Below are 23812 nucleotides of genomic sequence, written 5' to 3'. Positions count from 1 at the left end.
CAATGAGTTTAAAATTCATGATTTAATATTAATGGTATTTTAAATGATGTTATATGTTTTAATTCTAGACGTTTATTTAAATGCTGCGTGACTTTGAAGTGTTTTAATCCGCGTGCGCGTGAACATTCGAGTCGCATTCAAACACTGGAGCGAGCGCGCTGCGCGAGAGCAGATGGAAACGAGGAAACGTCATCATCATCAACTGACAAACAGCAGAACTCCCGTCTCTCGCTGTTGTTTTCACTGCTTTCAGGTGAGTTTAGTCAACAAATTCACACAAATAATACATACAAACGTCCCTGACACCTTTATTGCGTGTAATTGACAAGCTTCCGTTAAATATTTACTTTATAGAAATGACTTTGTGTCTTCAAAAAAGTCCGTTAGCATCTCAACCATTTTCACTTAACGTTACGTTAAGCTAAGGCTAACTAACATTATAGACTGGAGCTCTTGTCTATGAAAGTTTGGGGTTTTAACCACATCTTTGTGTACATAACAGTTTTTGATAGTTTTGTTTTGCTGGTAATTTGTCAATGGGTGATTGGAAGTAAGCTAATTCATTTAACCTAAAAGAATGCACTTTACTGTTAATCAGTGACGTCACTTACAAATAGTGATTAAAAAAAGGTGATTTCAGGAGCAACAGAAAAAAACCCTCTATTGATTAATCATGATACTAATTTCATATGCATTTATTTCACAATACATTATCTTAAGAATTTTATATATATATATATATATATATATATATATATAAAAATAAGTTCTGCTCTAGCTTGTAAATGTTCTATTGTAAATCCTATGTAACATTGTTGGCTCTGTGACAAATTGCATGTTATGTTCTAGATCATCATGCTGAAGGCCTGCTGCACCCCCGTCCAAGAGAATCTCCCCGGCAACCATATGACTAGTAAGCAAAACCACCTCAAACATAGTGCACTACTGTTCAAAGGTTTGGGGTCTGTAAGATTTATGCTTTTGAAAGAAGTCTCACATTTTAAAATCATTAACCCCAGGTTTTTTCAGTGAGATTGTCCTTGAGAAGCATGTAAGCTAAATAATCAGATAAATAATAGGCGACAAATATAATGTTATAATGGTCATAGTTATAATAATTAATTTAACTATTATGATAACAGGATATCATGGTTATTGGTATATTTTATTTTATTTCTGTAGGTCTGGTTTGAATTATGTTGGCCAATGAGACAGACACCATACTGTCCAACTCAGGGGTATTTATTTTGTATGCATTTTTTTTACTGATAAAGACTGAAATTCTTTTTACTTTTAAATGCTAAATGTGGTTCAGGCACACAAGTTATTTTTCACAGATATCTGGCCAGCTTATAAGTATGAGTATACTCATAGCTCATACTCTTAGCCTTTAAAATGTTTGAATTGATATCCCCAATGCAATATCAGGGGGTAAAGATATCATTAGAGTTCTTAAACTTATGGCTATGCTCTTGTTATCAGATGAGATACAATCCCTAGCGTTTGGCCCTGTATTCTTCAGGACAAGACCTTGATGCCATCCACACTCAGTAGATGAAGAAGGTGAGTTTCACAATAGCTGCCACTATCACAAATCAAGAGACCGAACACAACAGGCTTTCATCCATATGAACTCACCCATATGTTGGCATGGGTACTGAAACAATACTCATACTTATATTCACTTAAACACAGTTTATGTCTTAAAGGTATAGTGGAGGATCTTTCCGAATTTTAGATAAGAACCGCCTTCTCCACTTTTTGAAAAAATGCACATGCGCAACACTCTGCTCCCGAGAGGGAACGCCTATTAAACGTGTGCGAGGTTCTCCTCGTGCACGCTCTGTTTACAAGTTGCTGTCGGCATCGCTCATACAACATTACTTTCCAAAAGAAGATTTGCACTTTTTCTCCAAATACATACCTGCAAACTAGTCGCTTTTCGGCGAAAATCGCCGTTTTGAATGGGAAAATGTCATCCACGTGAATCGTGTAGATCCGAAGAGGTTTTTTTTGGGGGGGGGGGGGGGGGGGGGGGGGGGGATGGGGGGTCATCACGCGAGTCATTTGGCCAATCACAGTCAAGATAACGGCAGCGTCTTCTTTGAAAAGCCCCTGGCTGCAGCTTTTCCGCGGATGAATTCAAGTTAGTGAACATGTTTAACATTAACATTATAATGGAAAGTAGCCTAAGCTTGTCGGCTACTCAGCTAACGTAAGATCAGCAAATTGTGTTGTTAGCCTACAATGTTAGTTCAATGTGAATGATTTTGGCAAGGCTGTCACATTCCACTGCATTAGTGTTAATTTCGTTTTGAAATTTTTGAACATTTTTCACAGACGAAACCGAGACGATAAAGAAAATTATAAAAACTAGTTTTGAATGACAAAAACTATGACGAAAATGTTAGATAGTGACGATTTGGGAAGTGATCCATACAGAACTGATAGTAGATGCGCACATTTGTACTGAACTGCATGTCTCATGTCTCATCTTTCTGTGCGCACGCACACACACGACCCGAAGCGTGCAGCCATAGATACCAATACAGCGTGCGAGTTCTGAATTGAGCTCTGTTTCGTGTCTGAATGGACAAATACACACAACATTATGTCTAAATGTCCGTTTTGGAGAGTATTCACGTAAAATATGTCGGTTATGTCTTAAACAGTTGTGAGTGTATCGGATGTGCATCAGTGCAATTCTGGATCCGCATGTCATTGGAAATTATCCGATGTCTTAAAGTGACAGTGGGTAATAAACCCAAATGCGGTCTGTGTCCTTAAAGGGATAGTTCACCCAAAATGAAAATTCTGTGATCATTTACTCACCCTCAAGTTGTTCCAAACCTGTATGACTTTCTTTCTTCTGCTGAACACAAAAGAAGATATTTTAAAGAAGGTTGGTAATTAAACAGATGCTGGTCCCCATTGACTTACATAGTTTTTTTTTTCCTACTATGGAAGTCAATGGGGTCCATCAGACATTTGGTTACCAACTTCCTTCAAAATATCTTCTTTTGTGTTCAGCAGAAGAAAGAAAGTCATACAGGTTTGGAACAACTTGAGGGTGAGTAAATGATCACAGAATTTTCATTTTGGGTGAACTATCCCTTTAATATTGATCAAGCAACAAAAGAAAGAGAAAAACATTCACTGCTCGTTAATAGCTTTAATAAGGATTAATTATATTTAATTCATTTAAATATGTCTGCTTGAAAGAATAAAGAATGATGTATGCAAGAAGTTATAAAGAATGCATATATCATTAATTGAAAAGAAGACTGTGTTCTACTTTAGGAAAAGTGGTTTTATTTAATTTTAAGATATTTTTTAAGTCACAGTAGTTAAATCTGTATCTGTATTGCACGTTCAAACTTGAAAATCAATTATATTAACAGGTTAATAGATGTTTTATCCGGGAGTATATGGGTTTGGACATTTTAGAGACATTCTAAATTAATGCATTACAATTGAACTAATTGAACTTATAAAATGTGTCACCTTTTTCAGACCTTCTGAGTTTGCAGGTATGCAAATAGCATGCCAAACTTTACCTGTCGAGTAGAAACTTCGCGACTGAGGCATCAGTGGGAAGCCCAACCTGTGTTTTCAGTGCACGCCATCGTGTGAAACAATCTCCCAAAAACACTCTGGTCTTGTTTCTCTCTTCTGAGGCCTTTCTCTTCTTCTCATACACTTCATACAAACTTTTTCTCTTGCGACCCTCAGACATTTTCAAACGACCCGGTGAAACGGCGAGCTTCAATGAATGGCGTTAACCGTAGCTCACCAGTCACCACACATAAACACCTGAAAGTGCACATGCGCAGAAAGTGAAAACTAAGGGGCGAGCACGTACGACGGCCTTACGTAAACATATCACCAGAATGATTGACAATTAGAAGGACCAATAGTATAGATGATCCATCCGGAAGAAAAAAATCCTCCACTATACCTTTAAGTTTAAGCTTGTTGAATAATATGTCAAAAGAAATGCAATGGTCAGGATTATTGAGGGCCTTTTTCTATGACAGCAGACACATGAGATAATGCCTGAAGTGAGTCAGTGAAGGAGAAGATCAAGCCTCTGGAGGAGGACATGCAGTTTAGACTTCAGGAGAAAGACAAAGATGAGCTCCAGGGCAGATTCAGCAATCATTATAAAGTGAGTTCAGTGTTTCCATGTTTAGGTGATACTGTTTAATAAAGCAGATACATTGTGTTATTTAAAGTGATGATTTAAATGTAACAAAGATGTAAAATAAAAATATTCCACGTAAGTCTAATTTAGGTACAGAAATTGAGTAATCAACTGTAAAATAACATGGCATAGTCTTTACATAGCCTGACTTCACAGAGGCCTATACTGCAATATCACTACCACAGATAGGTATGAATGATAAAACAATATGTTCATGGCTTTAATGCATCACATAACATGCGTGTTTATCACAGTGTGTCAGGATGTGTGTGTCTTGCACCTGTTTTATGAGGACATCATAAGTACATGTTCCTGATGTTTAACTTGACTAGAGAATCTCAGTGTGTTGTGTTAGTTTGACAGAATCCTGGTCTATGAGGACACTAGTTTTACCGGGACACACATAATGGAATATTAGGATCGATACTGATAACCCATAATTCACAGCTCATTGTGGCTAATACCAATATCGAAAACTATTTGTGCTTGTTAGATTAAATATAATATATTATTTTAAATTAAATATAATCATTGAAAAAGTTGGTAAAAATAGCAACCTCTGTTGAAATTGGCTTTCAATAAGTAATACTAAAATTAGTATTTATTTGTCTTTTATATTTTTTATTTGCTCTTCTTTCCTTTTTTCAGATGATAACTGAGAATAATCAGATGAAACCTGAACAAGATAGAGCAACTCTAAAGGTATCTAAGAAGTTTATAATATAAATGTCTTACTGTGTTTCCCAACGTTTTGATTGTTAACAGCCTAGTGTCTTATTCTAATTGAATGTATTGATAATTGAATATTTTGAAATGAAAGATGGAGCATAGGCCTACATTTAATAAAATTCGGGAAAAAATACCCTTTATAAAGGTAAAAGGTTTTCCAACAGTGATGCAATGAAACATTGATAATTTAAGTTCTAAGGGAGTAAAGCCTCTGTTTAGGTTATTTAGGAAATGTAATTTTGCCAAAAGAAGAATTTCTTTTAATTTAAATAAATGTTAATTTTAAAGCAGCCTACTTCAGTGCAATATGTTAATGTAATAGTAATGTTTTCTTATAATATCTTTGTACTTTTACATTTCATCATATCATTGGGTAACTGTTGAGCAGCTTTTTTTGCTCGAGACCCAGCTTTCTTTCCCATTCAATAGTGCTGTGGCTCTGCAGTTTGATACTATTATGGGCGTCTGTTTTTAAGAGCAAAAACGCTAACTTGACTAAATGGTGCATCCCTAACCTGAACTATGTTTTATAATTTAAAACCTACACCTGGAGAAGGTTAAATAACAGATGACTGTAATGCTATGAACATTACATGACTAGTGGACAAAGTTCACAGCTGGCAAGATCTTGAATCTGCTCAAAGTACGCCCAAAGATGTTGGATGAATATATTTAAAAATATAGTGTATGGATAATCTTATGCACTGGTAATGTGGTTTAAGAGGTACATTGTCCTAATGAATTCTCCTTCTTTTTGCAGGTCTAATCATTCAGCCCCAGTGAAGCCACACAATGTAAAATAATAACTGTGAATCAAATAATAAAAATGTGATATTAATGTTTTGTGTCAGATGTTTATTTCCATATGGGTTGAGTAAAAAAAACGGTCTTAATACTGTATATCATTTTTATTTCAGGTGCATGTTCTTCATTCTTTGCTAAACAAAACCTGAGCTGTAAGCTATTGAAAAGTTGGTGTGCAGCTTATATCAGTTGTGTATAATTGTAATAATAATTCTAATTAATTAAAAACTATAATTAATGTCCTAATTATTAACAGCTAAATGCATTAAACCTACAAATCTTAACCAATACAAAACTGTAATGGAAACCATTAAATATGTGCAATTCAAGATCAACACAAATTTGTAATGAAACCATCAGAACCAATACAAAACTGTAATGGAAACCATTAAAATACATGACCAATACAAATTTGTAATGAAACCATCAGAACCAATACAAAACTGTAATGGAAACCATGAAAATACATGACCAATACAAATTTGTAATGAAACCATCAGAACCAATACAAAACTGTAATGGAAACCATTAAAATACATGACCAATACAAATTTGTAATGGAAACCCTTAAAACCAATAAATCCTAATGGAATATGGCCCAAAACACACTACGTAATGGACTCCACTTGGTAATGGTTTTAATGGTTAACGGCTGATGGTTTGTAATGGTTTTGTAGTGGAAACCATTAGCAATTCTGTAATGGTTTCTATTGTTTTTTTCAGCAGGGCTATGATTGTGTTGTCTGCTATATTTGGTATTTGGCAATTGGTTGATAAAAAAAAATTAAAATTAAGATACAATACAAAACGAAATTCAATTAAAAAAATCGTTTTCTGCAAAACAAAACTTAATTAAGTGGTCAAAATCATGTCTGACCCGCTCCATGTCTCTCGATATTGCGTATACTCGTGTGTGCGGTTCACTTTTCATAATCAAGATAGATGAAAAAATAACATTATTATTTATTAATTATTATCTTAATGAATAATGTAACAAGGACGAAGCATGTAAACTGTTTGTTTAGAATTTGGATCGATCATCGCAAATAGATCCGAATGAAGAAACGTACAAAACCATAGGCTATAGAAAATGGGTGGGCCCGGACCTAAATGCCCACCCGGGCCCAATGGTAGCGCCGCGGCTGGTGGTAGCCCTACATCTTACACATCGTAAGAAAAACAAAATAAGAATGGAAACTAAAATATGGTAGTATCGCCCTACAGCGCACATCAGCAGTTCTGGCGCCTCAGTCCCAATACTGTTAAACTCGACGTACGTTCACATCACATGTTAATGCAGCGGTAGAGTTACACTCACAGGACACTGTGCACTTAACAAAAGTTCATTATTTGCTCGTGCTTTAAAGCATTGCCGGGTAAGCATTTCTTTGGCATTCTGTTCTGACATGATGCACTTTTTCTAAGCGCGAACTGAAGCGCACACTGTCAAACAGCGCCAAACTGGATTTTTGTTGGGTCAGACCCATCTGATATCGAAGGGGGGCTGATAACGCGAGATCAACATGGAGCTAAATGGAAAAAAATAGCACCAAACAAGCCACTTTGAAATGTTGCTGTTTTAATGAATATAAAAGTTGGGTGACCCTCCCCCTAGACTAAAAAAAGTTGGATGACCCTCCCCTCAACAAAGAATAAAAAGACATGACCCTCCCCTATTTTCCTACGGTGGCCCCTTCCATAAATACCGAACAGTCCCTTAGAAAATGTCCACTTACTGCTCATATTTCAGCCACCACTTTCTTGGGAACAGATACAAGTGTTGGTGTATTGTGTAAAAGTGCACAAAAGAGGAAAACACAATGCCATTACAATGAACTACACTGGGGAAAAATGTGATCAATAACTCATGGCAAAATATTTTTACATTAACATAAGTTTATCAGTTCACTTTCACAAGTCAAAGCAATTCATCATTACTCAAGATTTAACAGTTGAAATGACTATACGGCCTTAATTTAATGCAGCAAAAATTATTTTACAGTGTAGGATACTAAGATCTTTTCTATTTTTTTCTCAGCCTTTATCTTGGTTGCTTTCATAAACAGAACACCATTTATTTAACAGTGCCTTTTATAAAAGAGACTATAATATAACTAAAAATTACCATTATGTAGAATATTTTTGTACTTCACTTTTATTTGTTCCCATGTTGTGGTGACTGACATTACAATGAACAAAGTAATTATGCAATTATTAAAATACAAAAATATAGGCTAATAAGTGATAAAAACATCTAACATGGACTTCGAACGGATTTAAATTGTCTGCTACTTTTTGCCAGCCCTCTCTCCTGGCTTTTGCAGACTTTGAGGTGTTCCCTGGCGTTTTGATTAAACATTAAACTTCCGAATAAACTTCGACTATTAGTTCTTGCTCTGCTGAGGAGAAAAACTGAGCGTGCTCTTTGGCCACCCTGAACAGCCAATAGCAGCGTTGCTGATCAATGTTTCTACTATCGATACATATCCCCTTTTAACCAGCGCATGAACGCGCAATTATCTCAGATAACTCAATCCAGCGATACTAATCATATCCGGCAAGTGTGTTCGAAGAACCGAGTTAGCCAGATCATGATTCGCACGATGATATCATCTTGGATGTGTCATTTGATCTCGGATGTAATAAGCAACGTATGAAGAACGGGCCCCAGATCTTATTTCAACCATATTTCAACGTTGAAGGTCGGTCATGGGTAATCGCTACAATGGTCTTGCTGCCCTCATCAGTTCATTTGAAGAATTAAAAAGTGCAAAAAAGTTTTGTTGTGTCTTAGTGCAAAGTAGCCTAATGATTTTAGTAAATAACTTCCGACATCTCTGAGTTCATGAGATTTCTTTCTGTACGATGACATAAACAGTTGATTAGAGCATGGCTCACAGTTTCTACTTCTCCATATGCTTGTTTTCCAAACATCCTTTATGGAAGTAAAATAATGTCAAATGTTTTTGAAACAAAAAGCCTGTTGAATTGCACTACTTGAAAAAAAATAGGCATTGCATTAACCATGCTTGCATTTTAATTGTTTCAAAAACATTTGACATTATTTTACTTCCATAATCCTTCCTAAACCTATATTAATGGCTTTGAGGTTTTGAGGCAATGCAATTTGTTAGGTGGTGTGGTGATCAAATGAACTGATTTAGGCTAATGTATGTATTTAACAACCTTTGAAACCACGTGCTGAATATATTATCATGTTCGTTGATGTATTATTCTACATCATCAGTTAAATAATCATTAAAATACAGTAAAATACAGGATGTGCTCTATCAGTGGCCCTTATTGGCTGCGGGGGTGTTCCGTTCGCGCATGCGTTGGAGGCCGATGACGCCACCGCTCGCTCGCGACGTCTCTTCCCTCCTCATTTGAGTTTCAGCGTGGAAGTGCTAGTCTGCCTGAAAGGAATAGAAGAAGAAGAAGAAGAGTTTCAGCGTCGAGTCTTCTGAGGTGAGGAGAGCAGTTCACGGTATTTTTCATATTTACACAACCATCTCACATACTTTATACAGTTTGATTAAGCGACAGACTCATTTCTGTATGTTTTCATCGATCACAGCGATACTTGTGCGTCTTTTCTGGCGTCTTCCTACTGAAATAAACATTTAGTGCAGCAGCAGCGAGCATGAGGAGAATATGTTGAGTTCATTCAGACCTGAGCGATTTTGTGTTCGTTTGTGTGATTGTCTCGATGTTTGTGTGAGAACTGCTACTGAATGTTAAAGTCAAGAGTTAAACTTTGAGATCTGTGAGGGGAATTGGCGCTACCGTTTTATGTCTAGCGTTACTCTTTTCACATCTTTAGCAGATCAGATTTGTTAATACAGGAACAGATACTGATAAATACTTTGTAAATAATACTTTGTGCCAATAATGAGCCACGTGAGCCATTTTAAACTTAGGCTATAGGCTACATAAATGCTAATATAGATAAATATGAATACAGTTTGATATAGGCTAGTAAACAATATTGTTTTGTGGTGCTCTTTATTTTAATACAGTTGTTGAACTTATGATCATTGTCAGTTTCTAATCAGTATACAAAACTGTAACACATAATGATCTAATTACATTATTGCAATCAATGTAGTTATTAAAATGTCGAACTATACTCATATGAACATTTTATGGTTTAGTAGGGTAGTTACCTGAGTGTCAACAGTGTTTTTGTCATATTTGATGTTTTATACGTGTAATATTGCGAGAAACAGTATTGTCTTTTAATATAGTTGTCTTTCAGTATAGTTCGGTATAGGGGTGGAACGGTACACAGATGTCACGGTTCGGTTCATACCTCGGAACAGACATCACGGTTCGGTACGAGTTCGGTACAATGGAGGGAAAAGCAAAACAAAAATGCAGAAGGCAATTTTTTTATATTGTGCATGTCTCAGGCTGTTCCACTTAGTGTCATACAGTCTTTCCCCTGAGCTAGCTGCAACAGCCTGCCCTGAAGTGTGTAAAGCAAAATAAGACAATCAGCTATAAAACTGAAAATAAAGCATCTCTTATTTATGTGCGGACGCACGAGCGCGAGGGTGCGGCGGCAAAAATGTCGTCATTGCGGTGTGGGCGGTCGTGCACGTTGGGTGCGCAAGGCCACATTTTGCGTGGCGGTGTGCAGTGCACGGCTTTTTAACGCGCGCGGCTCCGCATCCGAAGACGCACGACTTCGAGCCGAATCTGGCCGAGCATGTACATCTCACAGCACCGGCACCCAGTTCTTGCGTCTAAATTAGTTGCTTACATTAACCCTCTGAGGTCGGCAATCACGCCGGCGTGATCTGCTCGCTTTTTTCCTTATGAGTTGAATTGAGACCCGAAATACTCTTTTGACTTTGATTTTACAAAACAAGTTTCATACATCAATCGATTCTGTTAAATGTGTATTATTTTTGTGTATACTCACAATAAAAACAAAGTGTTGTGCTTTTTGCCAAATAAAGAAAAATAAACACGAGGCGAGTTCTGCCTTCTCTCTGCCAGTGTAGTCCATTCTGAAACGCGTCCGAAAATGAACAATAACTCAGCAAATACTCAGTCAAACAGGCATACAGACGCACAGGCATGAAGCTTGAATTCTCTTCTTTTAAATGAAGTAATTTATATAAAAAACAAATATTCTCATCTTGTGAAATCTGTATTAAAAGAGAGCGATTCCTGTCGAGCTAATTACAGCTGATTCAGATGTAATGTGACTCCGCCCACGGAGAGCGTGCGCTATTCAAACGCAAATGGCTGAGGCAATCCGTGCAATCCTGTGAACGCCCCCATATCAGCTCGAGAAAACACACAAGTTTATTCAGATAGTTAGGCTACTTGTTTACACCGTCTTGCAGCTGTGAGGAATAATAATAATAATGGAAAATGTCCCTCAGAAGTGCGGGTATATCGAGGAGCGAGCTGAGGAATACTAGTAAGTTTTTTCCTTCTCACGTGAATTTCTTCACGTGGGTTTCTGTTTATGAATGAATGAACGGCAGAGATGCGCGCTGTTTACCACAGCTGGCAAAGACAGTTTAAATTTAAATCGCGTGTGTGAATGAATGATGATGTTTCAGCAAACTGTATTGCTATACTGAGATGAGTAAAAATCGACTGAAATATGTTGAAATAAAATGTAGGCTATTTGTATAAGCAACGTATTAAACTGCAAATTAACAATATGCCCTAATATTTCATGAAAACAACGTTACAGTCAGGCGAAATATGAAAGTAATGAATACATAGATAAAATGTAGGCCTATAATCATTTTTTTTTTTTTTACAAAGAAAGAGTACACTTGAAATATTGTTGAAATTGTAATTATTGTTGTAATTGTAACCTTTTTAATAAAATAGCAAAACATATTTACAAGATAGATGTAAGCAAAATCTTAAATGGTCAATATAAGTCTTCTTCTAAATATATCTTTTGTCCTTGCATTGTGGCTCAGTCAGTGTCACACCTGAATGAATGGCTAATTATGCAGAGTCATTATGCAGAGTGGGTGGGACATTGTATTCTAAGGTGTAAACCACTCCTCGTTCACGCCCCCTCGCATATTGGCTTTCCAAGCAAAACCTGTTTTACATCAATTTAAATCAATGTATGGTTTTATGTGAACGATAAAGCAAGACTATTTTCACATAATTTTGAAGAAAAAACACTAGGTGATGACATCCATTAGTCAAAAGTCTTATTGACACATATTTACTATGTGTTTTGTGGCCTTATTTCAGAAATTTTAGTTTTTTCAATAACCATGCATAAACATTATTCTCTCAAAAATGAAAACATGTACATGCACGTGGCTCACATATTATGGTAGCCCTGTTTGTGCTTTATAGATTGAATTTACACCTTTGCCATTAATATGTTTATAAGCAACTGAAAAAAGCACAAATGTCAGGGCATGTCAGAACATCTCAAGGGCCCCAAAAACAGCCCAAACCCCAGAGGGTTAACAAAATGAGCCTACAATAGCAGACATAAGCCCTTTAAATAAAAATAAATGGCCATGTTTTAAAAAAGGTTCACAAAACTAAATAAAAATGTTTGGAAATGATGTAAGATAACGTTAATTTAGTTGTAGGTTACATTCTCATATCCATTTTTTTCTAATGTCACAAGGAATAATCTGGTTTACTGCTATACACGATTATTTTGTAGTGTGGTTTTGGTGTACTAAAGTGTTGTTGTACTAAAATAAACATTCGTGAGTGTACCTTACTTCTCACCGCTGATTCCTGATGGTTTAGATGACAGTTACACTGAGTCGCACCCTGTCATTTCAAAGAATAGTACACCGGCGAGCGCGAAGTAGAAATGTCTTGTCCATTTGGGGAGGCGCGCGCGCGGTCAGCGGAAGCTCGCACTGCAGAGGCAGGCGACAGTATAAACAAACCTATCTTAAGGCGGGGCTACAGATTAGGTGTCCTTAAATAACTCGCGTATCTAACAGTAGTTCCGCATTACATTAATTAATTTGCACGCGAGTTTTATTTATTTTTGTACCGTGTATTCTCTGTGTAAATTCATGCACCGAACCGTGACGCCCGTACCGATTCGGTTCAAGACGAATACATGTACCGTTCCACCCCTAGTTCGGTATAGCTTTATAGTCATGTATCCTGACTCAAATAATGTGTTTCTAACAGCAAACACTCAGAATAAAGTGAGATGATCTGCTGATGATCCTGAATGGCTTGTTGAATGAGTGTTGATAGTCTGAGGCTCATCAATATTAACCCTCTGAGGTCGGCAATCACGCCGGCGTGATCTGCTCGCTTTTTTCCTTATGAGTTGAATTGAGACCCAAAATACTCTTTTGACTTTGATTTTACAAAACAAGTTTCATACATCAATCGATTCTGTTAAATGTGTATTATTTTTGTGTATACTCACAATAAAAACATAGTGTTGTGCTTTTCGACAAATAAAGAAAAATAAACACGAAGCGAGTTCTGCCTTCTTTCTGTCCGTGTAGTCCATTCTGAAACGCGTCCGAAAATGAATCATAACTCAGCGAATACTTCTCACACAGGCACGTGAGATATGTCTTTATGAAGCTTGAAATCTCCTCTTTTAAATGAAGTAATTTATATAAAAAACAAATGTTTTCAACTCATGTAATCCGTTTGAAAGCAAGGAGAGGTACCGTTTTTCCTTCTGCCTCATTATCTCTATAATGTGCTGAGGCCGCTCCGCCCCCGGCGCGATTCACATGTAAATAGTTAGATGATCTAGTATGCATCGCATACGCCCCCCGATCAATGCCATAAAAACACAGTTTGTTCATCAGACTTACCGATAGTTCATCGCGTTTTGAGTATGACACGCTTCTCCGGTAATAAAGACTCCCTTCAGATGATTCTGGACAGCGAGGAAGAATGCACCTTTTCCTCAGAGGACGAACGGCAGCATTTTGAAGAGCGAATTCCGCCGAGAACACAATTTCGGAGTAAGTTTTACTTAAAAGTCTTTTGTCTTTTATTTTTCGTGTTCGCATGTATGAGGAAAAAACAATATTACGTGACAGTTCTCCATTATGGACGTGAGCGCTCTAAAAAAATTGTATCTTACTTTTAATAATTTTTTCATTAACAAATTTCCAATTTCCAAATTTGCAAATTAACATTTATATTTCTTATAATAAAAATGAAAGACCTATGTTACAGACATATGAAAGACAACATTTCGTTGATTAGTTTTGGATAGATTATACATTTTTAATGTAAAATATCTGCCACCTCAAATAAGCTTTTGTTTGCCAATATTTGCTTATGTTAAATATAGTATGTTTTGTCAAAAATAAAGTTATCAAATAATCAATCAAATCCTTAACTTTGAAATATGTATGATAAAATGTATACTTTAGTTTTTACAAAGAAAGATTACACTTGAATTGTTGTTATAATTGTAACCTTTTTAATAAAAAAATATATTTACAAGGTAGATGTAAACAAACTATTAAAAGGTAAATATAAGCCTTTTCTTTAAATAACTTTTATTGTGTTTTATTATTGACAAATTTGGGGAGAGCATAAATATTCCAAAACTGAAAATACAGTATGAGAATTAACTGCACAATTACTAGACATGTTTTCCTTGGATATTATAGGCCAAATTGCAAGCACAATATGAGGAAAAATAAAAAAAGAATTGAGATGCTTCCAACTGTTGCTCTTGCATTCTTGTGGCTCAGTGACTCACCTGAATGAATGGCTAATTAAGTATGCGGGCCCCATTGTCTCCTCAGGTGTGAACCACTACATATGCATGACCGTAGACGCCCACTCCGCATATGGCCTTTCCAAACAGAAAGTGCTTTGCAAAATTCAAATCAATGTATTGTGTTATGTGAATGATAAGGCAGGGTGATTTTCACTTTATTTTGAAGAAAAAACACTAGGCGATGACATCCATTAGACAAAAGTCTTATTGGCACATATTTAGAATGTGTTTTATGGCCTTATTTCAGAAACTTTAGTTTTTATTTTTTTCAATAACCACGCATAAACATTATTCTCTCAAAAATGCAGACATGTACATTCTTGTTGCTCACATTTCATGGTAGTCCTGTTTGTGCTAAATAGTGTGTAATTTTTTTTTGCCATTAATATGTTTATAAGCAACTGAAAAAAGCAAAAATGTCAGGGCATGTCAGAACATCTCAAGGACCCCAAAAACACCTTAACAGATCTGCTGAAAACACTCTTTATTTCATGACAATAGTTCCTGTTTTCACCTCATTTATTATGCTGATGTCTGCAGATCTCCTGTACAAGTTTAAAGCTCATTTCATTGGTGTCAACAGACTGAGGGTATTTGTTGGTACTTAGGTAAAGTTGGTTTTATATTCGCACATTCACACTTTTTTGCTTAAAAACGGTCTCAATAACAAGCGCAATAAAGCACATTTTTGCTAAATAAAAGCAGCTACATGATCTTTAGGACAAAGATGGTGAACTACAACACTCTCCACAATCGATCAAAATGGGCAAATATTGTTTTAATGGCATACAAAGTTGCGACTAGGGCTGGGCGATATATCGCACGATATTGTTATGCGCATCTCGTCAGTAAAGCCGGTTCCTTGATTACTAGTAAATCGCCTTCACCTGCTTTCAGATGGCGCGGTGTTAAATTAACACTCCTGGGGCTGGAAGTGTATATGAGTCCACACGTGTAAAGTGTTAAAATATGAGGCCCTGTTTACACGAGAACGCTCCCGGGTGAAAACGTAAAAATATTTTATCAGATGTGCCTTTCGTTTAGACGGCGACGGCGTTTTTGGGGCTTAAAAACGCATAAAAGTGAAACCACCCTCCAGAGTGGAAATCTTAAAAACGCTCCACCGTCGCGTTTCCGTCTAAACGGTAAAAACGCAAAAGTCTGCTAGACAGTGAAGGCACCGATCAGTGCTTCACATTGCCACCTAGCCGCCTGGAGTGCATACTACATTGAATTTCACACACTTTTGCGTCACCGTATGCACGCAGATTTCCCCCCCCATAACGCTCGTCTAAACGCAGAATAAAAAGTGATCACTTTTGCGTTTTCTCTTCAGATCGTTTCCGTGTAAACGTAGCCTGAGTGTTAAATTAACACTCAAGAGTATTCAAGGTAATGAGATAATTAAGTGATTAAGTGATTTAGTGATGATTGAGCATTATTGCAGACACCTGATGTTAACAAGCAGAATCACTGAAGAAGAAAATCATAAATTGTAAGCCATCGTTATCGCGATCAATGTTTGCTTTAGTTGGGTTCTTGACCATTATATGTTTACTTTAAATTTTACTGTTGTTTGTCTGCTGTTATTGATTTATAACAGTTAAATGAACAAAGTACAGCGTGATCTGATAGTGTTGGCATAAATGTTGTTTTGACATAATCATGCTGTGATCTGAAATATGAAACTTATTGAGATAGTTTGGTTTATCTTGTTAGCAGCAGCTTTGTGATTCTTCAGCATAATGATTATCAGTACTTCACTTATAGCCTAATTCAAAATATTTAATAAACATTGTTCTGATCAAAAAACTTTCAAATGAATTTATTTAGAAACACAGACATTAATAATCAGCCTGTGAATCTCAACAATGGTGACAATAATAAAGCATGTTGCAGTGGCTGCCACCAATCACAACTCATTAATGGCTCCCATCATGCATTGCGGTATGAATAAATTATGATCTGAATTGTCTATGTAATTTACTTTTCCCTAATTTAATATTCTGCTCGTCACCATTGTTGAGATGCATAGACTGAATCTTGACGTCTGTGTGTGCCTAAAAGAAAGGTTTTTTTTTTTTTTTTTTTTTTTTTTTTTAACAGCTTTTAAGAAATCCTTTATATTATATAAAGAATTCTGGCATTTATGCAGAATCACAGTTATTCTGTAATTAACAACATAAATCTACGTCAGAAAGAAGGATAATGAACTTAATGAGTTCAGTGATCAAGCTCAAATGATGACTGTCATAACATAACCAACACCATCAGATCACTTTTCTCTTTGTTCATCTGGCAGTTATAACTCAGATACAGCAGCCAAACAAAATCTAAAGTAAACATTGATTGCCATAACGGTGGCTTACAATTTGTGATTTTCTCCTTCAGTGATTCTGCTTGTTAACATCAGGTGTCTTCAATAATGTTCAATCATCACTAAATTAATCACTTAATTATCTCATTAACTTAAACACTCTTGAGTGTTCATATACACTCCCAGGAGTGTTCATTTAACACAGTTTTTGCTGTATACAAAGAGCCGTAGTTAACTGACAAGCTGAGCCATATCGCATTAATTATCGCTGGCGATACGTCCGCGATATTGATGCGATATGTCTCAGCTTGTCAGTTAACTACGGTTCTTTGTAGTGAATGCCGCTCCATCTGAAAGCAGGTGATGGTGATTTACTACTAATCAAGGAACCGGCTTTACTGACGAGATGCGCATAACAATATCGCGATTTAAATCGCCCAGCCCTACAATGTATGCTGCATTGGACCATCACCAGACAAGCTAGCTGGAAAAGATGCCCAATGGTTGTGCTCACTGTGTACCTTAAACAGTGGAACATCATTAAAGAATATCTGTTGAAACTTCTGCTTTATTGTCCTTGTTGCAATATGGATTACCATTGTATATCTGTATTTTGGGACTTACAGTTAAAGACCCAAGGACCAGATAGGATTTATTAAGACCAGGTGTTAGAAGTGCAGTCAATTTAAGACAAGAGTCAGAATTATAATAAATTAAAGGAAATTTTGCTGAAGATAGTTTGCAGTTTCATCAGGCAGAAGTCAGCTTCAAGAATCACAAGGAGTGATTACTTCAGTAATCAAAAGTAGGCCGCTTCCCCTTACATTTACATAAATCACAGCAATTATACCCTTCACCAAGGTCTAAGCTTTGTCATTGCTTCAGGTTGAATGATTCTGATTGGCTAATAAATAATCACACATTTTCTACACATAGATAGACTGAAGCATATCTCCATCAATTATGCGGCTGACATTCGGACCCTGTATTTAGGCACGTCGTGAACTTCCACACTTGTAGTGATTGTAATGAATAGCAATTGGACCAATTTTTGAGTCAGTAGGACCAACTCTATAGTGCCTTCACCAGTTCAAAAATGCAACATTAAAAGGGTTATAGCTTTTGAACCCTTTGATGTAGATGTGAATGTAAATATATGTAAAATGAAACTTAGAACACCTGATTCCACTAATTATGGTAATCACAATCAATATCTTACAATAAGACTCTGCCCATTACAGTAGTGGCCATTTTGAAAAGTACAGTGTTCAATTTTTTATGCTGCTACTCATTCAAATTTTGTTAAATTTTTACGAAAATTGGCTCAGATGGTCTTTGGACCGAGCCACACAGAAGTGACTGAACAGATTTTTGTTATTTTTGATATTTGTTGCCTGATGGTAGTTAGCTTAGCATGCTAATTGGTTAGCATGAACCATGAACCATTCCGGTTGTGGGTTTGAATGCTGTGTGGCACATTCCCAGATCGCAAGAGGTATTGTGGCCTTAAGTGGTGGAAAAGTTGCTTCTGTTCCAGACATGGTGCCTATATGTGAACGAACTCGATAAATACAACATGCAGTAAATTTATACACAAATTATTCGTTTTGAATTGCTTCTCACTTGAACTATTGGACCTTCTTCATCTTGCCAAAAACACAACTTTCCAGTGGTGCAATGATATGAGTGACAGGTATCTGACCCAGAGATAATGGGCTCGAGCCCCATGTGGCATGATTTAAAAAATTGTGTGTAATGTTGTGTCATGTCGATTCCTTTATTATTCAACATTGTACTAATCTTTCTTCCTCTTTGATTAAAGGGTTAGTTCACCCAAAAAATGAAAATTCTGTCAGTAATTACTCACCCTCATGTTGTTCCAACCGCATAAGACCTTCGTTCATCTTCGGAACACAAATATATTCATTTATTTCCTTCTCTCTGGGCCTCTAACACGCTGCGCAAAAACACTACGTGAACCAACTAGAGGTCCAGAGAGAAGGAAATGAATAGTGGAATAAAGTCGTTATTTTTGTTTGTTTTTGCACACAAAAAGTATTCTCGTCGCTTGATAAACTTAAGATTGAACCACTGTAGTCACTTGGACTATATTAATGATCTCTTTAATAACTTTTCTGGGCCAGCAAGTTTCGGTCACCTAGCAGCCTATGGAGAAGTGATCCAGCACTCAGATTTCATCAAAAATATCTTAATTTGTGTTCTGAAGATGAACGAAGGTCTTATGCGGTTGGAACAACATGAGGGTGAGTAATTACTGACAGAATTTTCATTTTTGGGTGAACTAACCCTTTAATGTATGTCTTGTTCATTCTATGTTCATTCTATGTTCATTCTCATCTGAACTTCTGTTCATTTTGAGTTCATTTTCACCTATACTTCTAAACCAGCTCTTTTTTCTTCAATTTCTGCTGTTTTTTCTATTCCTGCTCTTGCTGCTGCTTTAGGGGCTTGGCCCTGTATCGCTGCTTGCAGCTATATTTCCACTTGTTCCTTAAACTGTAACCAAGAATACTAACACACACAGACACAGTTTCTTCAAGATTGGATTTGGTGAGCAGGAGAGTCTTCTCAAAACATTAAAGGTGCTCTAAGTGATGTCATGCGTTTTTTGGGCCAAAATATTTTTTGTCACATACAGCAAACATCTCCTCACCATCCGCTAGCTGCCTGTCCCCTGAACACACTGTAAAAAAACGCAGTCTCTCTAGACACCACAGGCTCCACAAACAGCAACAAAAACAAACTGGGCTCACCTGCACCACGAAACATAACAAACTGTTCCAGCCAATAACTGACAAGAATGATTTGGGGGTGGGGTTTGGGGGGTTAGTGCGTGGATGAGGAGGACGGAGGGAGGGTCTAGCTAGCCTTCGTTTTGTTTGTCAATACTTCGAACATCAACAAGAAGTGACGTCACCCAACATCACTTAGAGCACCTTTAAGATAACATGTTCTTTCTCTCAAGGAGAGGATACTTAAAATCTAACTGTAAAGTAAAGACTTTAACAAAGAAATGGTCTCTCAACTATAGGTTTCAATGACTCCTGAGACCATTGCTATCAGGGTAGCCTAGAAAAGCAGGTGGATGTAGTGACACCTGTTAAAGAAGTCCATATTTCATCTCTGGAAGCCAGGCTAAATGAGCAAGCACTGTTACTGCATTCATATCATGGGCCAGACCCTTCAGTTACACCTCAGAAATCAAATACAGACATTTAAAGGATACATGAAATAACATTTTCGATAATCACACTGGTAATTTCTATAACAAAGTAAAATCTCATAGGCCTAATATATAGAAGGAAAACTATTGATTAATACCTTGATTATAATCACTCATTAGATCTACATTGAAGCAGCAGTGTGTTCCAGAATCCACTTCTTCAGGACTTCATAACAAAAACTTAACTTGAATAATTACAATAAGGGTGTTGCTTAGTTATAACGTTGAAAATATGATTAACCTAAAATATCTGCATTTTTTTTATCAATGAAAGAATTGTGTTGTACAAGGAACAGCAGTTCTAATACATACTTTTACCTAATAGGCCTACATTTATCAAAGTTAATTGAGTGATCACTAGGAACATACTATAACCATTGGAACATGAAAAAAGGAGAAATTACAGTATTTTTTTAATAACTAGATGTACCGCATCGCGGTACAAAATATGACCGCCGCTCAGGCCTGCACTGGCTTTCCACAAAAATAAATGACGTGGAGTAATTTGGCTGTATTGCGTGTATACCTAAAAAAAGTAATAGTATGTGCATGTCTGTCTGTGTGTGTGTGTGTTTGTGTCTGTGTGTGTGTGTCTGTGCGTGTATGTATGTGTGCGCGTGTGTGTTTGTGTGTCTGTGCATGTGGATTTGTATGTGTGTGTATGGGTGTGTGTCTGTGCGTGTGGATGTCAGTGTGTGTGCATGCTTGCATTTGTTTGTATTCCTGCATGTGTGTGTGTGACAGTATCATCCTAAACCAGCAACCCTTCGCTCAACAGCACCATCTACAGGCCGATGAGTGTACAGTCACTAAATCCGCACATAAATGAATTTATTTTATTGTGGCCCCCGGGGACCAAACTAAATTTTTCCTTAGAAGTCTAGTGGGGCTACATGCCCACCAAATTTCATGTTCCCCGGTGCTTCGGTGTCCCTGGTATCGTTGACGAAAAATTTACGGGGGCCCCAGCGCGGGGGGGGAAGTGGCCCCCGGGGACCAAACAAATTTTTTCCGTAAAAGTCTAGTAGACCAACATTCCATAAAAATTTCTTCATCCTCGGTGCCACGGTTCAGGTAGTTATTTAGGAAAAACTGCATTTTTTTGGGTTTGGGGGGGCCCAGCGCGGGGGGGGGGAGTGGCCCCCGGGGACCAAACTAAATTTTTCCTTAGAAGTCTAGTGGGGCTACATGCCCACCAAATTTCATGTTCCCCGGTGCTTCGGTGTCCCTGGTATCGTTGACGAAAAATTTACGGGGGCCCCAGCGCGGGGGGGGGGAAGTGGCCCCCGGGGACCAAACGAAATTTTTCCGTAAAAGTCTAGTAGACCAACATACCATAAAAATTTCTTCATCCTCGGTGCCACGGTTCAGGTAGTTATTTAGGAAAAACTGCATTTTTTTGGGTTTGGGGGGGCCCAGCGCGGGGGGGGGAGTGGCCCCCAGGGACCAAACGAAATTTTTCCATAGAAGTCTAGTGGGGCTACATGCCCACCAAATTTCATGTTCCCCGGTGCTTCGGTGTCCCTGGTATCGTTGACGAAAAATTTACGGGGGCCCCAGCGCGGGGGGGGAAGTGGCCCCCGGGGACCAAACAAAATTTTTCCGTAAAAGTCTAGTAGACCAACATACCATAAAAATTTCTTCATCCTCGGTGCCACGGTTCAGGTAGTTATTTAGGAAAAACTGCATTTTTTTGGGTTTGGGGGGGCCCAGCGCGGGGGGGGGAGTGGTCCCCGGGGACCAAACGAAATTTTTCCTTAGAAGTCTAGTGGGGCTACATGCCCACCAAATTTCATGTTCCTCGGTGCTTCGGTGTCCCTGGTATCGTTGACGAAAAATTTACGGGGGCCCCAGCGCGGGGGGGGGAAGTGGCCCCCGGGGACCAAACGAAATTTTTCCGTAAAAGTCTAGTAGACCAACATACCATAAAAATTTCTTCATCCTCGGTGCCACGGTTCAGGTAGTTATTTAGGAAAAACTGCATTTTTTTGGGTTTGGGGGGGCCCAGCGCGGGGGGGGAGTGGCCCCCGGGGACCAAACGAAATTTTTCCTTAGAAGTCTAGTGGGGCTACATGCCCACCAAATTTCATGTTCCCCGGTGCTTCGGTGTCCCTGGTATCGTTGACGAAAAATTCAGTAAGGTGACGAAAAAAAAAAAAAAAAAAAACCTTTGACAATCCCTATATGACCGCTTTCGCTAGCTACGCTAGCGGCGGTCATAATAATATGTCTGTACTATACTTACAGTAAGGGAGGTATTTTCAAAATTTCACCTGTAGTAAGTAAGTGTGGTCACTAGGAAAGCACTACACCCTTTGGAACAGGAAAAAATACTTTAGGTGAATTACTATAATTTTTTCTTAAACTTATTTGTTTATTATATGTACAGTAAAGGAGGTATTGTCAAAATTTCACCTGTAGTGTCAGTCTGGTCAATAGGAAAGCACTATCTTTAACCTGGGTGCCAGCCCGAACCCCGCCCACAACATTTTTTGGTCGGGAAGTTCGGTCTGGACTCGATCCGTTGAGGAGTAATTATGCTCGGCTCCTAGAAGGCCGAGCTAATCAAATTGCCAGGGCGGGCTTTAATAGATGATGGACAGATGATCTGCGGTTACGTAATCACCCACGTAACCAAAGAGCGCTTGATTTGAATTAGTTTACAACGAACAAAGACGACTGCAGCTGGAGAATTGAGATTTCACGAGTTCACACTTAGGCTACAAATAAGTCAGATAGACTAAATGCGTAGGCTATATGAGATGTCACGAGTTCACACAAATAAGTCAGATAGAATAAATGCGTATATGACGTGTTGTCCGAGGAGAGGGCTGTGGGCTCGGTAGCCATACTCCCCCCATACTCGTATTCCTGGTTGTGAGAGAACAAGACAAGAGTGAGGATTCGGGGTGGTGGAGGGATGCTGAAAAACTGTCAAGGACTGTTAGGTAAGTTGACAGAGTGAATATGCTTCCTCATGCTGATATAGGGTAACGTTAGACATGGTATTGTTTGATGACAAGTTGATATTGGATTGATTATTTGTACGTGCTCCTCCCGAACTTTGTTTATGAAACATCATGTGTAGATTCCGCCATCGCGTCTGTTATAGAAGATATCCACAGCGCATTCATTTTAAAAGAGGAACAGAGAGCCGCGACATTTTGTTGGTTGAAAATATGAATTAAGAAGATGCGTCATTTAATCCGTTGCTCTGATGGGTTGTAGGTCTATCCAATTTAGTGCAGAGGTTTTTTTTTTCCTGGTTCGGTTGAGACACGCCCCATAATCAAATCTCTATGGAGCGGTATCAGACTCACATTCTGACTAGAATATGAGTATGACGAAGTCAGGCTACACTACCTTTGGAACATGAAAAAAATCCCTTTGGTGAATTACTGTAGCTTTTACATAAAACATTTGCATACTGTATGTACAGTAGCCTACACAAAAGTACACTAAAGCAGTCTAGGTGAATACACAGCAAATATCAAACCTGAAACTTTTTTTACCCTGGTTGGCAACTTTATTTTTATTTATTTTTACTTGATTATGTTAATGGTGCTGTCCACGTATGTGGTCCTGAAGGTCCTAAATGATCAAGTCTGCAACTTGTGTTAAGTTGGTTTTAGATTTGCATATTATAACAATATTGTTACTACACAAATAACATTGTTTTAATATTTAAATCTTCCTCAAAACGAGCTTTCCTTCGGGTTTGCACTTTGCAGATGGTTCCTTCTTAGCAGCCTGCGCATAGAGATCAATGTATTTTGTCCA

The 23812-nt window shown here is 37.7% G+C and overlaps 2 protein-coding genes and 1 long non-coding RNA gene across 3 annotated transcripts in view; all 3 read left to right on the top strand.

Annotated features, from left to right (window-relative positions):
* LOC307163322 (uncharacterized protein) overlaps positions 1-23812 on the top strand; it is a 326027-nt gene that overhangs the window by 171920 nt on the left and 130295 nt on the right. The window lies entirely within an intron of this gene.
* The window catches only part of LOC307162833 (uncharacterized protein), a 302806-nt gene that overhangs the window by 186308 nt on the left and 92686 nt on the right, over positions 1-23812 (top strand). The gene's annotated exons all lie outside the window — the stretch shown is intronic.
* On the top strand, positions 62-4163 carry LOC307167657. The gene is made up of 5 exons (XR_013822836.1): positions 62-253; positions 850-913; positions 1183-1238; positions 1483-1563; positions 4038-4163. It is a non-coding gene; the product is annotated as an uncharacterized lncRNA (long non-coding RNA).

The sequence above is a fragment of the Squalius cephalus genome (genome assembly GCF_949319135.1).
Source record: "Squalius cephalus genome assembly, chromosome: 1".
NCBI classification, from domain to species: domain Eukaryota; kingdom Metazoa; phylum Chordata; class Actinopteri; order Cypriniformes; family Leuciscidae; genus Squalius; species Squalius cephalus.
This window is presented reverse-complemented; position numbering and strand designations above follow the sequence as displayed.